The sequence below is a fragment of the Vicugna pacos genome, chromosome 1 (genome assembly GCF_048564905.1).
Source record: "Vicugna pacos chromosome 1, VicPac4, whole genome shotgun sequence".
Lineage (NCBI taxonomy): Eukaryota > Metazoa > Chordata > Mammalia > Artiodactyla > Camelidae > Vicugna > Vicugna pacos.
In genome coordinates this window covers 56,025,291-56,042,895 of record NC_132987.1, presented here as the reverse complement: position 1 = coordinate 56,042,895, position 17,605 = coordinate 56,025,291, and the positions used below count along the sequence as shown (strand labels likewise).

Here is a 17,605-nt window from a genome sequence, read left to right as displayed (position 1 = left end):
CGTTACTAATGGCATTGCCACGTGTGAAGGACATCTCTGGGCTTGTGCTGTGTCCCTGACACGCCATTCTTTTATTTATTGTTTCTTCTTTATTAAAGTATAGTCAGTTTACAATGTGTTACCTTCTGATGTACAGCATAGTGATTCATTTACACACATATACATACATATTCCTGTTCATATTCTTTTTCATTATACGCCATTAGAAGGTATTGTATATAGTTCCCTGTTCTATACTGTAAGACCTTGTTTATCTATTTTATATACAGTAGTTAGTATCTGCAAATTCTGAACTCCTAATTTATCCCTCCACGCCTCCCCTTTCTCCCCTGGTAATCCTAAATTTGTTTTCTATGTCTGTGAGTCCCTGACACACCACTCTTGATGATTTGCACCACCAGCACATGTTATGGCTTCCGGTCTCCCCCTTCGCAAAAGTGTCTGTCCAGGTAGATGGTGAAATGAAACAGGTAGGTCTGCAATACAAGCTTAAGCTTTCCAAGTGATTAGTTTTCCTAGACGCTTAAGAATCCACGCCAAGAACCTAACAGTGCATTACTCAGTTCTAGAGAGCAAAAAACCTTCTTCTCCAATTTATAATTTTCCTCACTGGCTGTGGTTTCCATCAAGTGTCAAAGAGAAGTCAGAAAACTTCTCACTTCCAAGGTGGGCTCCCAGAGGGAAGGGAAATGGCTGAGTGGTAGAGCATGCTTAGCATGCATGAAGTCCTAGGTTCAATCCTCAGTACCTCCATTAAAAAAAAAAAAAAGATACAGGGTGGCCTCCCGAAGGCCAAGACTTGGTCTCAGTCACTGAAGAGAATCCATTTGAGAAGTGGTTCTGAAGAACAGACAGTCTCCTCCTGGGAAGAGACAGAGAGGGAGCTATCCAGCTGGGGAACGGGAAGGGACATTTACAGCAGGGAGCATGTTGGCAAAGAACAGATAAGCTTGAGTGGCAGAGCAGAAGGAGATAGGACTAAAAAGTCACAGGTGATATAAGGAAAATGAGCCCAGTGGGAGGTGGGCGCAGGAGAACCCTGCCTCCTCCGTGTGGACAGACGCAGAGCTCTGCTCAATGCCCACTTGCTCGTAATGCGGGGCTCAAAGATACATATCCGATCAAACAACCCAGACTGACCCCTGCGTATGCTAACTCAGCAGATGTTAACACAACACATTTAGCTGAAAAGGACCCTACGAGGACCCCTAACCTACACCTAACATTTCACAGATGGAGAAACTGAGGCTCCAACAGAGAAAAACTCATGCCCAGAAATAGAACCCAGATCCCCCCACTCCTTTGTGCTCCTTTCTGTACAGCTGTGGTTAACAAGGAGGGCCCTGAAAGACCCCAGCCTGAGGGCAAATCCCCCCTGGTAGGCGGGACCAGGCTTGTAGCACGTTCCTTCTGCTGGTTGCTACTGGAGAGAAAAAAGTGGCAGCACTATTTTAAGTGAAGTAAATGACTTGTCAGGAAGAATGTAAAGGGTAGCTTGCCTCAGATGGAAAGGATGATACAGATGGATAAGAATGAAAAATGCAGACACAGGTGACTCATCAGAACAAGGGGGCGCTGGGATGAAGGAAAGGTGGAGAAAGTGGGCTGTGACAGGGTAAGACCCTCCAGAAAGAAGCCGTCTCCCAGGGGGGCCGAGGCTCACTCTTCACAAGGCAGGGGGGCTCTCCCAGGTACAGCGTTGGGATGCCTGCCCCACAGAAGTGATCACTTCTGCAGATGGGCAGTCCCTCAGCTGGAACAAGGCCAAAAGCAGAGAGTTCTGCACCAAAAAAGTCTGCCACTTCTTACTTCTCCAGATTTAAGCTATCACAAAAATTGGTCTAAGTTGTGTCCATGTGTTGGAGTGTTTCAACCAAATCAGTCATGCCAGAATTTCACGGCTGTTCTGTCTGTTCCCGATGACTCTTCGACCATCCTCCGGTCCTCTCCACTTATAGAAGTCGTATGTCTCTCAAGAGCCCAGCTCTCCTCCGTGAGGGAAGTCTTCCTGGATTTCACCCCTTCAACCCAAGCCAGAAATCCCTATGCCTCAAATCACCCACTTTTCCCACGCATCTTTCACACGGATTAGAACCTCCAACCCTGTACGTGTTATGAGGGTGCTTGCCTGCATACCCCTCCTAGGCTTAAATGCTGAGACAGGATCTGTGGCCCACAGTGGCTTTTCCCAAAGCAGGCTGAAACACTAAGCCCAAGAAATGTCCTGATGGCGAGGAGGCAGGGAAGAAAAGGTTGGTGATGCAGAGATTCTGGGATCTAAACCTCTGGGAGCAAACCTCTTAGGAGGTCAGACTGCACATTTATTTCCTCAAGACTTGGAAAAATCCCACAGTAAAGATACCCATTTACTTTTGTTTAACCTGCCTAGACTTTTACCAGCTTTCTTGACTACAAGACCTTTCTCATAGAACACTAAGGGAACTCAGTGCTCCTACAGCAGCGCCTCACGCAGGATTTCTCCTAGTGCACCTCTCATGCCTCTCGGTGTCTTCCTTAACAGCAAGGACCTCGTCCAAATCATCACGGTATCCCTGACACCCAGCAGAGTGCCTTACAAACTGGGGGGCAAAAAATACACGTTAAATGAATGCACTAAATCCAATCCTCTCATTTCTAAGATAAGAAAATAAAACCAACTGTGTCAACATGACCTCCTCTATATCTTCCTAAGTGTTTCAAAGAATGTCTTACACAGAAAATGTGCTCAGTAATAATTCTTAAAGAATGGAATGGAATACAATGGGATGGAATGGAACAGAAAAATTTCTCAGCTACGCTCCAAGCCAGAAGTTCCCATAACACAATGGACTCGTACCTCTTCCCCTCCCCCTCCTCCACCCAAGTTGGGTGTCAACCAGAAGAAAATGAAGATGAGAAGTGAGAGGAGGAAAGCCATGGGAAAACCAAAGTCCCTTTGGGGTGGGAGGTGGGGAAATGGTGTTTGCAAATTGATGGGGATAAACAAGACCTGTCTGTATCTAATTTAGACTTAATAAGATAGTTTGCTGAATGTTAATTAAATACTCAGTGGTTATTACCAACTGTGGTGATTAACTTAATTTTGAATTAAATAAGCAATAAATGCTTAACTGAAGTTCTATTAAATTTTACCCAGCAAGTGAGGAATATGAGGCTCTTAATTGACTTTAAACAAGATAGTTATGGCAAGTTAGTTGAATTTTTATTACCTGAAGATAACTGCCTTATTAAAATGGAACTATTTTATTTGATAGAGAAATATGTCATCTGTTCTTCCCATCTACCAAAAACACGTCCACAAAGTTTCATATCTGGTCTAAACGGCTTAGATGCTGTAATTTTGTTTCCTAGTCCTATTTTAATAATCAGTTCACTCATTTAAGAATGAATGTAAATGGTAGAGGCAAAGAGGTCCAGGAAGGAGTTACAAATGAGATTGAAGAACCAAGGGATCATATTTTCTAAACCAAAAATCAGGACTCTGCTTTCTCAATGTAGATACAGGTTGGAGATGTTGTTTAGATATCACAACTCTGCAACTTCCAGGATGTTTCCATGGTTTAAAAGGCTACAGATAAAAAACATATGAAATCACAATTACTGTTCAAATAAATGGCTGGCTATGCTACCGAACAAACTGAATGACTTTGGTAATTAACCTCTTTCTTCTAGATCTCAGCCACCGCATATATTAAACGTATTAAATGAGGAGTAAGATCACTGACTTTATTCATTTATTTTTTTCTTTGTAGTATGTATAGCCCCTGGAAGAGTGCCTGGCACATAGTAGGTGCTCAGTTAACACTGACTGACTGAATGAAGGAATATATATAAACTCAAGTTTACGCAACTCAAAACTGAACATGTTTATCCCGTGCACACGAAGCTTCTCCAGCCCAGACCAGTTTTAAATATTGCCACGTGACAATTCACACAAAGGGAAACACAAACTCTAAATCACTACATGGGAAATTTTTTCAGTGATTAAAGGAACGTAAATTGAAACAATAATGAAATATGATTTCCTACGTATTAACTTAGCAAAGACAAATGCAAGTTATAAAAGTAAATCCTGGGGAAGATGTGAAGTAACAAAGTAGATTCACACACTACTAATGACTCTGCAATTAGAATAGTCTTTCTGGAGGCTGAATAGTAACTGGTATGAAAAGTAATAGAGCTATTCAGTATTTTGTGCCTACGATTCTCCTTTGAAAGAACTTAGAACTTACTTCACCAGCTGATAAACATTTATTTAAGGTCTACCCGCTATGTCGTACTCTACAGGGAAATACAAGGGAAAAGATCTTGGTGGTCTTATCATCTGGTGTGTGACAGAGAGCAAATAAGACACGTGGCAGGCTTCAGTACCTTCCTGCAATGACCACAGAATACTTTCCACAACCACATTACATGGAAGGCAATGTTATCCCCTTTCACAGATGAGGAATTAGAGATTTAGAGAGGCTAAGTAGTCAGTTCAAGTTACATGACTAACAAGAGGCAGTGTCTGGTGCAACCACTATGGAAAACAGTACGGAGATTCCTTAAAAAACTAAAAATAGACTTACCATGTGTTCCAGCAATCCCACTCTTGGGCATATATCTGGAGAAGACTCTAATTTGAAAAGATACATGCACCCCAATGTTCACAGCAGCACTATTTACAATAGTCAAGACATGAAAGCAACCTAGATGTACATCAAAAGATGGCTGGATAAAGAAGCTGTGGAATATCACTCAGCCATAAAAAAGAATGAAATAATGTCACCTGCAGCAATATGGATGGATCAAGAGATTATCATATTAAGTGAAGTCAGATAAAGATAAATATCATATGATATCACTTATATGTGGAATCTAAAAAAATAACACAGGTGAACTTATTTATAAAACAGAAACAACAGAAACAGAGTCACAGACACAGAAAACAAATTTATGGTTACCAAAAGGGAAGAGGGGAGGGATGAATTAGGAGTTTGGGATTTGCAGGTACTAACTACTATGTATGAAATAAATAAAAAACAAGATCCTACTATATAGCACAGGGAACTACATTTAATAGCTTGTAATAACCCATAATGAAAAAGAATATATATGTATAACTGAATCACTATGCTGTACACCAGAAACTAATGCAACATTATAAATCAACCATACTTCAATTAAAAAAAAAAAAAAGAGGCAGTGCCATGATTTGAACCCACAACTGTCTGACTCCTCAGCCATATATGCATTTTCTACTACATCCCCAAGGAGATAAGATACACAGTCACATAACCACGTAACACAAGGAATAAAACGGTAACCACTGTAAGGGAAAGTGGGAGTGCCAAAGAAATTGTCTTCAGAAAATAATTTAGTAGGAAGTAAAAGCTATTTGTCCACTAATGTTTATGCTGCATGTTTAACATACTGAATTGCATTTAATTTCTTTAAAAACTGAAAAGTATCCAAGCGCCCACATGGGTAATGTGGAAAGCAGGATTTGTCAATTTTAACATCTCTTTAGTTATGTAAAAGATAAATCTAAAGCCCAGGCGAAAAAAAAAAAAGAAGAAGAGCTTTTCTTGTAGTAATACTAAGTGGAAGGAAACACTGCACACATACAAAGAAGTGGACATGCACTTCTGGGGATTAAGATCAGGGTGATGGTCTCCTAAGAGATTAGAGAGCGGAATTCAGGTGAAAGAGTTTTGGTGGGAGTTTTTTTTGATGTGTGTGTGTGTTTTTTTTAATGAAGTTGAGTAAATGTATTCTAAATGAGTTCTTTCTCATTGTCTTTTGATTAATGTTTAAAGGAGCTCAATTAGGCTTTTCTATTACTAAAGCTTCTCTTAAGAGTCAAGTTGTCATTTATTACCTCATTCACATTATTCATTTGTATGTTCATTCAACAAACATTTGTTAAATTCTCATCACATATCAGGATCCACAAAGGATTTAAGGATATGAATATGAACAAAAGCGAGAGCCTGTCCCAGGAATCTGCACAGGCTGGGACGAGGAGGACTTTGAAACTGTGCTAATAGAAAACTCAAGTTGAAGGCATGGTTCAGCGTCCAGCTAGCTTGGGCCCTGGGCAAGTCATTTCATTCATCTCAGCCTAATGTTCCTGATCAGTAAAAACTGGACAAGAATAATAACTACTCACAGGGCTATTGTGAGGATTTACCTGTAACTGGTAGGAAAACACATGACTAACTGTAAAGCACTATAAAAATGGTGACTGGTAAAAAGTGTCATAGCTACATACATGGAATTCCATGACTATATGGTTGATCAGGATCATGCAGGCTGGCCTAGGCCACAAAGATCTCCCCGATATTAACTCACTGGCACCGTCACTACTCTGCATGATCTATAGCCACCATTCTTAGCACCTGATCACTCATTTTTAACTCTTTCTGACTTTTGTCCAACTTGATTAAAACGACCCTGAGGAGCCACATGGATAGAGGAATCTCAGGGAAGACTGTTGTAAGTATATTTTCCAAGGGAGGAAGGGAGGGAGGAAGGGAGGGAGAAAGGAAGGGATAAAAAAAGAGGGTAAATAGACCTCAAAGACATTCTAGACCAAGTCTTTGACCAGTGCCTGAATTTTCACTATAACGTTCCCACCAGCCACTGCTTGAATATCTCCAATGATTAGAGATTCAATAACTCTCAGCCAATTCCACTCAGAATTAAGAGATTCCATGAAATTCTTAAAAGATACAAAGTGACGGAGATCATCCTCTTGTCAAACAGCAATTTCAACAACTAAGCACTTGTCACCCTTCTAAAGACACTGGGCAGAGGATGGATCACCTCGGGATATGCTGGACCTGGGGCTGTGGACTGTGTGTTCTCAGGGCCTGGGTTTCCTCTTGTTTAAATGAGGAGATTGGGTGACCTCTATTCTACCTGTGAACTGTCCGTCCTATCCATCTCCTCAGCTCAAATTCAGCTTCCACTTACCTTGTGGCTGGACGACTGCAGCACCTCTCACCATCTCCAGTCCCCGCCCCCTCCAATCCACCCAGCACTTTCCTAAGGCTCAGATCCAACCACCTCACTTCCCTAACTGATGCCCCTTTCAGAGCACAGTCTCACCTCCTCAGTCAGCAGTCAAGACCTTTCTCAATCTCAGCCCCAACCCACCCTGGTTCCCTCAGCTCCACAGCCGCTCTAGTCTGCGGTCTGTCCCCAGTGACTCCATTTTTCCAAGGCCCCATGCACTTCCTCACCTCCATGTCCCTGTTCATGTTATTTCCTTTGTTCAGTTACTCCCTCCTCCTCTAGTCCACCAGACAAATCCCCACTCATCCTACTGGGTCCAATCAAATGACAGTCTTCTTACCTGCAAAGTTTCCCCCAGGTCCCTGGAGTTAGTCATTGTTCAATTAGAGTCACCAGGCATTTTTGGCACATAAATACTTTCACATACTCTCTTGATTATTTAAATGACCTCTGGAGGCAGAGATCACACAGCAATCATGTTTCCATCCCCTAAACCCAGACTAGAGTTTCAGTCAGTCGTTCACTGGTACACCTAGCACCTGGTGTCATGTGAATGAAGACACAAATGTATCAAACCAGTGGACAGATGTAGCCTTAGGGCCTGTCCAGCTGTCATTACTAGAACACTCATAGTCTACCAGCGAAGCTAATGTAGCCAAGAAGAGAACTCCAGGTTGAAAACTACCAGACTACTGGAAAGCTGACCCGCCTTTCACCTCATTCTAAGAAAATGTGCCGTTCATTCTCTAGGTCACTGCAGAGTTTGCTTTTCCCATGAGTCAGGGCACACACCCCGCCCTCTGGGTAGCAACTCCCCAGTGCAGTTCCTGAAAATGATTCCTTTTCATACCAAACAAAACAGAAGCTCAGGTGCCAATTAAGATTTTTTTTTCTTCCTGGGAACTAAACAAGAATCATCTTCTTTGGAAACTCAGTAGGAAGAGTAAGTACAGGTTAGTCTAGTGACCTTTCTGGCACAGTACCTGGTACCACACGGGGCGTCCACAGTTACAGTTTGAGATCTTTATCAAGATGGGCAATATGAAAAAAAATATATGTATGTATGTGCGTGACTGGGACATTGTGCTGTACACCAGAGATTGACACATTGTAACTGACTGTACTTCAGTAAAAAAAAAAAAAAAAAAAAAAGATGGGCCACTGAATGGAAAATAATAGATTTAAAAACGCAGCTAAAATACCCATCCCGGACGAAGCCGTTCTGTCCTTCAGTATTTAACCCAAGGCCCAGCCCTTGTATCCAGCTTGTGCGCACGTTCCAGGGGACTCACACACTCCATAAGTCCTCCGCCGGTACCGCTCCTGAGGCACCATCTTACATTCTAAAGGGTATTAACACGTGTTTATCAGCCCTAATGAACTCTAACTGCTGACAAGCTAGACATCCTCTTCAAACATCCTCCAACTGTACCTTGATAAAAGTAGTCCACTGAACAGATATTTCTTGAGCACTTATCATCTCCTCCAACAAAAACAATGGATGTTTGCTGATTCTCCTGCAGGCCTGGCCTTGTGCGTATCACTTTTACTTACACATGAGGTGTCCCGCAATACTGATGAGTAGGGGGACTCAGAACACCTCCGAGAAGGAAAGGGGACATTGTTAATACTACACCAGGACACAGGCATAAACCAGGGCTGTCCTAGGGAAATCCGAGTCTGGTTCCTTGACCTCTGAAGCAAGAACTGTTGCCACAGCCATTTTTACAGACAAGGAAACAGGCTGACATTAAGGACAGAATTCCCTTAACACCCAAAAAGCAGTTTCCTAAAAATGCCAGGGAACTCGCACTACATCCATCCACGGCCATCTTCTCCGAGTGGGGCAGGTACCTCTGCCTCTCGAGGCCGTCTGCTCTAAGCCGCTGAGCTGCTGGCTGGTGGCCTGAATGACTAAGGAGTGCTGACAACTGCTATGGTGGGAAAAGTGCTTATACTGGGGGTGGAATGAGGCCAACACACACTTCTCAAAGGTCAGTGAAATAACCCTGGCCTTTCCTGATCCTCCTGCTGACCTGCCCCAGGAAAGGTCCCCATTCAAGTTTCTGAGGAAGGCCTGGACCCACCCCTCCACATCAGCTTCCCATGTGAACTTCAGGGGGCTGTCATGTGAGGCCAGGACAGAAGCCATCACTGCAGTAGAAGCGAAACACAAACACACACGAACAAAACCCGGGAGAGGGGGGCGGTCACAACGGAAGGAGGGACACTGCATGGCCATTCACTGGTGACAGCCCACCTCTCTGCACTGCCTGGAAATGCCTGCAAAAGTCTGTGGCACTCAGCCCACTTGGCAGAGTGACTATTCTCAACAATGGTGCCCTCGTGAATCAGATGTCTAACAATGAGGAAGTCGGGAAACCAAATCTCCCTGACCACCCCAGGGAGCACCCTCCATTAAGCAGCAGAGCTAAGACTTGAACTTGGGGCTGCCTGGGTCTACATCACGCAATTTTTTCCAGTAGGACACGGTGCCATGCCTGTGGTCCAGACACCGTGCTAGGCACCTTGAATTGGCCACACAGACCCACCACACGGCCACGTGACACACCTGATGACCCTTTACAAAGCACCCTCATGGAAATGTCTGGTTCTCACAAACACAAGGGGATAGAGCATATGATCTCCATATGAAGGTAAACTGAGACTCAGGAATAGTCTGGATTGCTTCAGATCACAGGGCTAGTGGGTGACTCAATCCCAGGTCTGTTTTCTTACACCAAAAACCAAGCTGGTGATGGTGCTGCTGAAATGATAACATCTGAAGTCCAGACCCTCAATGCCCTGGGGTCTCCACCCTGAAGTCCCAGACACAGGCAGCTAATGCTACTAATTAGCACACCATGCAGTACGAACAGTTTCTCGCCTGCGTAGAGGGCTTGCTAAGGACTTTCCCATCAGTTATCTCCTGCTCACCTGCAGAAGAGAAGGAAGGGGCAGGGCAGGCATGCTGGAGCCGGGAATCTGATTCTCACTCCGCCAGTTCAGGCTGAGCACCCCACGGGAACTCTGTCCCACACTCTGCGAGACAAGAGCGATCCTGCCGGCCCATCTCTCGGATGGCAGCTGAGAGCTAAGTAATAAAAACGACTGTAAAAACGTGCTGTGAAGGCTGTGAAATGCTAACGGGTCCTGTGAGACGGGTTGTGAAGGGCAGGTTTAAGACGGAAAAGAAAAACAGCAGGATCTACCCCATGATCTAACACTGGCAGCCTGCAAGCCTGTAGGCAAGCACAGATAAGTAAACAGAAAGGGAAATGGGGGTGGGGGCTGCCACAGACAAGAAATCTTGAAGTCATCGAGTCAGAAGCTTGGTTCTTGCAAACATGCGACAGGTATAAATGGCTGTAAGACCCCTGACCACATGCTCACTCACACTGAACCTTCTTAATCATTTTGTTGCAAAGTGCAAAGCACAAGGTTCAGGCCCAGTAACAGTGATCTCCAAGCTCCATCCCCTCCCAAATTCTCCCAAGCAAAGCCCCCCGGGGAGGGGGTGGGGTGGCGGCGGGGTGGGGAAGGAATGCGCAGGCCAGGCTCAGCAGAAACTGAATCAAAAACACCCTTAAAAGAGGGCAGGAAAGGGAGTAAGGGCCCCGCCCAACTCCAGCTCAGCTGACAAGGGTGTGACTGAGCACTTCGGTCCGTTCCCTGGGGCCTGGGTTTCCCCACCAGCACAAGGAGGGATCGGGTATCTCTGGCCACCAAGGTCCCAGCCCACACTTCAAAGGCATGAACTGGCTGCCAGCTGCTGCTTCTACTGCCTACAAGCTTTGGGGCCCCTAAAACAGTTTTTCCAGTCTAGGCTGAAAAACTGGCAAACATTTAGAAGGACAAGAATAGGAACTAAGCTGCTTGATAAGATTCTAACAGCAAACAACTTTTTCCCTCTCTACTCTGCTGACGCGGTACAGGCCCGGTATTTCCTGCCCTGGAACACTTCAGCAGCCTCCTAAGCTGGGTCCCTGCCTCTGGCCTTGACCTGCTATCACTCTGCCACTGGAGTGCTCTGAAACACAGATCCAACAACACCCTCCTTTCCTCAAAAAGTAACCAAAGCCCTCCTGCCCCGACTCCCACCACCACTGCCATCATCCCTAGCTCCTCCTGCCAGCCCCTGACCATCTAATCCCTGCCAGCCCCATCTTTCTCAGTGATTCCCAAACACCCCCACCAAACACTCTTGAGCCTCAGGCCTGTGCATATATGAAGGTCTCTCTGCCTAGAAAGCTCTTCTACTTCTGTCCACCATATATACGAACTCCTACTCACTCTTCAAAACCCAACCCAGTGTCTTCTCCATAAGCATTTCTGCCTGTCCTTCCAGGTGGTTGGTTAGTCACTCCTTTCTTAGGTGCTCCCGTTAGCTCTTTGTTCATCACTCTAGTAGAGCTTTACCATGTTCTATTTCAGTCTCTCTCCAATGCTGGAATGAGGATCCTTGAAGACACAGCCTTAGCTGTCCTTGTAAGATGAGTTTCCAGCATTTCTGTCCAGCATGTGGTAATCACTCAGGACCTAAAATGATGTGCTGAGCTGAATACAAGAGCCTGAGGCGTGTGTGATCACACACTCGTATGTGGGTTAGAAGAGGGCCAGGAGCCTGAGATTGCTTTCATGGCACAACGTGTGTTTTGGCCTTGAACTCAAAAAAAAGTCATAGGTATACCACAGGCAGAGATGTTTGGAGCTCCAGGTAGAGAAAACAGCATAAGCAAAGGCATGGACAAGAAAGCAGAGGAATCTTCAAGGACAACACGACCACCAGGCTGTGAGGGAAAGGGGAAAGTAGTTTCAACTGCAGTTACTCTTGGCATAGCTAGTTTACACACTCAGTCTACACTCCTGTCGCCTACGCTAGACTCTGAGGGTGGGACTGCCCAGCACCACCTGTGGCAGCTACACAGCATAGGAGGTCTCAATCCAGTCCTGGGACCCCACAGGCCGAAGTTTCTGGGTCAGTAAAAAGTTTCTCTCCCCCATCATCACTATCTTGCGGTTGCAGTAAACTAAGTCAGTCCCTTTCCTCACCTAACAAATGTTTCCAGAATGCCTACCATGTGCCAGGCACTCCTCCAGGTCCCAGGAATGTGGCCATTAACAAAGTAGGTATCCTTGCCATCCTCGCGAAGCTTAAGTGGGGGACAGACAAAGTCTAGCAAATATATATGGTTAAGTGGTGATCTGAGCTTACAATTACAGCAGTAGACCTTGCACGTTCATTTAACTGGCACTCACTGAACACCTTCAGGACATCAGAGAAGAAAGAGATTCGAAGAAGAGAAAGCCAAGGCCTTATTTGCTTTGCTGGGTGCCATTCCTAGGGTCTGTCTCCTTTCACTGACAATGTTTTATCTGTGAGTCATGGAAATGCCAATGACCCACCTGAGGGTGGGTAGTCACAGGAAGGACCTGAGTTGATCCCTCAGAGTCCTGAACCAGAAAGCCTTCTTAGAGGAAGGGGTCTGCCAGACCAAGGGATGAGCAGAACCCAACAGGAGCTACTGGGCTCAACTCCAGAGAATTTTGTCCCAGGAGCCATAGATCAAGGGCAATGACTGAGATCTAGACCCTCCATCACTTCCCTCAACTGCCTCCGCATGGGGTACATCAAATCATTATCACTCCAGTAGACTGGGGAGGTGGCAATGCTGGGGCAACAGGGCAGAAGTTTGCTAGGAAAGCTCTGTTCTCTCCAGTTACCTATGCAGACAGAAGACACCCGAAGGGTAGAGGGAATGGTAGCACCTCAAGAGAGAAGGGGTCGGGGCAACACCAGTAAAAGGAACTGAGAAGCCTGCTCGCCCGTGTAAACCCTTGACTTGACTGTGATCCGGCTGGGACCCAGTCAAGGTGCACTGAATTAAATTCCAAGGAAGAACACTGAAAGACAGTGTTGATTTGCACTTTTCGTTCTGTGGGCCCAGAAAAGAGCGACAGACTACAGATCAGGCAAAGGTTCGAAACTCAGCCATTTCATTTAATAGGTGTGCAACCTTATTTAACGAAACTCATTTTCTCATCTGCAAAATGAGACTGATAATCACAAAACCTACTTGAATGAGTCAGTAAGAGAATTATATAAGTGCATGGTGTCAAAATTATTATTTATTATTATTATTATTATTACTATTATTAAGAAAGAAGAAAAGAAAGATAAATATTTTCTAGCTGCATTTCTGGTTTACCTGTTTCCAAGCGTGAATCCCATTAACCCCCTGTCCACTCATCCACTCTATTTGTAGAAAGTCAGGAGAGGTGAGGTCCTCGTCCATACATCAGTGTCCTCTCTCATTTCTGTGACTTGCATTAGGAACATACTGCCATTTCCTCCTGGCATACAAGCCATCAAGAGTGGACTCCCACAGCACACTTCCATTCCTTCTTCCCTTCCCCACCTCTGCCTCACACATACCTTCAAGCCCACGGATATCCACCCAGATGGGAGCTCCCCTCATGCAACACAACGTACCTCCCCCTTCCTCAGCTCGGTCTCTTCCAGCTAGGGGCAGCCTTCCAATGCCACATTCCAGGAAAAATCCCCACCCACCAGTGCAATCGCTGAGCTGGGACACCTAATTACTGCCCGGGGTCAAAGTCTCAGCTTCACTCAACCAGTTACTAAATGTGTTGCTCTTTGTCCTGCATTATCATACCAGTACCTGATCCCACTGATGGTTCCAGAGCCCTTGCTCAGCCTGGTTTTCAGGCAACTCTCGAGAGATCCCTTTAATGTCCCCTAGAGCCAGCAAGATAAATTTGAATCTACTTAAGTCTATTTAAATTTCCCTTTTCTCTGTTTCCCACCACCACTGCACACTGGCCATTCAAAAGCCAGCCTCAACAACCACCCTTCTTTCCTACACGTGCCTGCATGTGCCTGGCAGGTTCTTCTCTGACTTGACCTTCTTCCACTTGGGCAACTCCTATTCAGCCCTAAAGACTCTCTAAGGACACCCCTCCCTCTGGAAGCTTCCCAGAAGTTAACCCTCCTCAGTGCAGCCAAAACACATGCCTAGAACAGCACACAGACACACACACAGACCCACATGCTCCTGAAGAACAGGGACCGAGTCCTCCTCATCTTTGTACCTCCAGGGCCAGCCAGTTCCTGGTCCACAGCAGACTGGCTTCAGAACTCATGTGCTTCATGCGCTGTTCCACTCCTTTCTGTGTGGAATATAGCAGTGTGCTCCGGCCTCTGGTTTTCCTATGGTACCTGGCTTCTATCTCCCTGCCCATTTTCTATTTAATGCAGCAAATCTCTGGGCTTTGGGGGCTTCCCAGGCCTCATGAGTTACACTCTTGCCCTTGGCCTAAACCCATCATCATTCCAGCATCTTCAGCCATAGTTGTGAAATCAAATCAAATCTTCGTGGTTCCCAATCAACCTGTGCTAGTTCCCCAGCAGAGTGATGTCACATGTTAACACCTAGAGCCAGAGTTCCATAATTTTAAGCACATCTCTAATGAGCTGTGTGACCTTGCACAAGAGTTAAGATGAGATGACAGTGTCACCAGGCCCAATTCTCAGGGGATTTTTGAGATCCAAATGGAATATCAGATGAGAAGCTTTTATAAAGTGCAAAGCACTGTACGTTCATAAAGGATATGATTAACAAATTTCATCAATCCTAAACTATCAACTGTAAGGTATACCATTATCAAGTTAGAATGAAAAACTGCTCAACTGGACACATCTGTGATTATCAAACAACCCAATTTCGGTGACATTAAAATGTGAAAATGTGCTGATGAATCATAATTAATTTGTCTCAATAAAATGCAGGAACCTGCCGTAAAATGTTCATATTTGCCAATGGCACATAATAGATACTCAGCCATTAACATACGTGGAGTACATAGGCACACACCCATTGACAATACTCTTAGGTGCTCTTACTGAAATTATTGCCTCTCTCACTGAAACCCGCAGCAGAAGGCTTCCCAGTGCCAGTTTCCCCCACTTCACTCATGTCCTGGCCTGCTCAAAACCCTCAAACAAAGACTTCATGTCATATCCAAGCCTGGCATTTTTAAGGACCTTCGTAACGAAGTTTCCTCTCCCACCAAGCACTGCCTGAAACTGACTGTCCACCTCCCCTAGAGCAATGACCACTGGAATATGTCACTCCAAGAAGGGTCCTACTCAGTCCCAACCATAGTAATCAGTCCAACAGCTCAGTTTCTCCTGCCTCTGCCAATCCTCAAAGCCAGCTCTAGGCCCACCCACCACTGCTTACAAGGAGAACTTTGTGGGGCTGCCTGACCAGAATGCCCCAGGCCTGTACCCCTACCATTCAGACAGCTAACCCCAACTACTCATCTCCCATCTAGAGTCCACATTCTAAACTGTAAAAGCCTGGCTGTTGGGGTTGGGGTCCTGCCCAGATTAAATGCAAGATATTCTTCTTTTAACTGAGCCTGGGGCAGGCAGGGACCCTGAGAGAAGGCCTGTCATGGTGTAGAGAGAACCCTAATGGAGTTGCAGCCTCCCACCATCCACCAGTATTCACTGCAGGCCTTAGAACCAGCACCCACCTTCTCTGAGACATTAATTTTGTTTCCCTACATGTAAAAGCAGGGAGGGTGAGGATAGGGAAAGGAGAGGATGTTAGCTGTTTTCCCTCCTTCCACATAAAGACATTCTTATAATGCAGTGGAGCAGGGGGAATGTAAGCCATTAAGTCACTAACACCTTAGTGAGAAAGAGTTTTATTAGGAAGCAAGCAATTTAGAAACAGGGGGAGGAGGTGTAAAGAGAGGGGACTGGATGCAAAGTTAAGTGAGTCTGGTACTAGAAAAGAAGCTCAAACATGAACCCAAATTTTTGCATTCTGTCTTGAGGGAGAGAAGGCGGTGGATCCCTGGGAAGGGAAACCAGAGATCTTTCAGCCCCCCAGGACCCCAAAGTCCCCAAAACATTCCTCTGTCCAAGTGCTCAGGCACAATTCCACTGTATCTCATCTCATGTACCCCACGCCCCCTTCCCATGTCCCCAGTACAGAAACAGTTTCACCTCCATTCTCCACCTTTATCTAGTCTTCCTTGCTCTGTAGTTCCCCCTCCAACAAAGGGCCTGGCTCCCAGCTGGCTGGCTTCAGGAAACGCCCCTCTCCTGCAAAAGCCTCTGATCCCTCCTCAGGGACCAGGAAATCAAGCTCCTTTCCCTGAGCCCCTTAAAACTTTATCCATGCGTTTTCCCCAGCACTTAGCACTTTTCTATCTGGGATCAGGTTTGGCTCCTCGGTAGACTGAACGCTTCCTGAGGTCAGGGTCTGGGCCCTGATAGTCTCTCTGACCCAACAGCCCAGCACTGCGCCCGGCACACTGAGGGTGCTCAGAAATGCTTGGAGGAAAGGAACTAGGAGTCGGAAGCCATCTATTTTAATTACGGCTCGGCCACTAGTGAGTGACTTAGGGCTCTTCTTCTCTCTGGACATCAGTTGCCCCAACTGGAAAATGGGGGAACTTGAGGGCTAGGTTCCTAGGCCCCTTCCTCTGTGACAACTGGGATTCCGCGAAAGCTCTACGCGGCTGGGTGTGGCCCCGCCCCCTGGGAGCCCAGAAAAGCAGGGGCAGGGGGCGCGCAGGGAAGAGTTACAACGCCGCCCGGCCCCTAATTGACGCTTCCCGAAAAATTCGGGGTCCCCCTCCCCCATGCGTGCACCCCGTGATCGCGCCGCGGCCGGCACTTCCGCACCGCGGGCCCTGCGGCCCGAGCCGAGCGCGCACTCGGCGCCCCGCACCCCGCGCTCCTGCCACCCCGGAGGCGCTCGCGCCCGGGGAGGGCTGGGGGTTCCCGAGGCGCCCGCGGGCGGAGGGTGAGGGGAAGGAAGGAGAATTTGCAACAATACCTCGGGGAGGAGGCGGCCGGGGCAGCGGCGGCAGCGGCGGCGGCTGGAGGCGGAGGCAGCGGCGCAGGAGGAGGTGCCCGGGCACTCCCCCTCCCATTGTCCCCAGCCCCGGCCAGGCCCGGCCCTGCGCCCCGCACCGCGCCCCGAGCCCCGCGCCCTGAGCCGCGCAGCCAGCCCTTACCTTGCAGCGGCCGGCTCTCCCCCGCTCGCTAAAGCTACTTATCCCGGGAAAGCTCGCGCAGGGCCCGGGAGCGAACCCACAGACAAAAAGTGAAACTTCGGCAGGGCTGGAGTGGCTGCTGGTTGGTGCCTTTCCCCCTCCTTCCTCCCCACCGTCCCCACCCCCTCCCCTCGGTCTCCCGTGCGGTGCCCTGAGAGCTGGAGGCTGACGTCAGGGGCCTGAATTCCTGACTTTGCCTGCACGCATTTGTCCATGTAAGGTATGGGAAGGCGGGTGCCCGCGGGGCCGCCGCGCTCGCCGCCAGGGGAGGGGGCGCCCGGCCCGGACCGTGGCCTTGCCCCTGCCCCAAGGTGGGCGCACCGAAGGCAGTTGATTTCCTGGGAGGAAGAGGAGGAGACGCGGGTACGCGGGGAGCTCGCCAGGGAGGAAAGGAAAGGGAGGCGTGGAGGCTTTGCCTGTACTGGAGGAAGAGGAAGGAGACGCAGAAGGAGGAAGCGGCCAGGGCGAGGGGCTGCGGAAGAAACGGGGGAACCTGCATCCACTG

General features: G+C 47.1%; 1 protein-coding gene across 5 annotated transcripts in view; it reads right to left on the bottom strand.

Moving 5' to 3' along the window:
• The window catches only part of LPP (LIM domain containing preferred translocation partner in lipoma), a 629,315-nt gene extending 612,107 nt beyond the window's left edge, over positions 1–17,208 (bottom strand). Inside the window, exon 1 of one of the 5 annotated variants that reach the window (XM_072962688.1) lies at positions 17,062–17,208. The gene's annotated coding sequence lies outside the window, so the exon portion shown is untranslated. Of the gene's footprint in view, positions 1–16,880; positions 17,018–17,061 lie in introns of those variants that run through there. The other 4 variants (XM_072962654.1, XM_072962664.1, XM_072962661.1 and 1 more) reach the window with 4 other exon arrangements.
• Between the last annotated feature and the right edge of the window lie 397 nt (positions 17,209–17,605).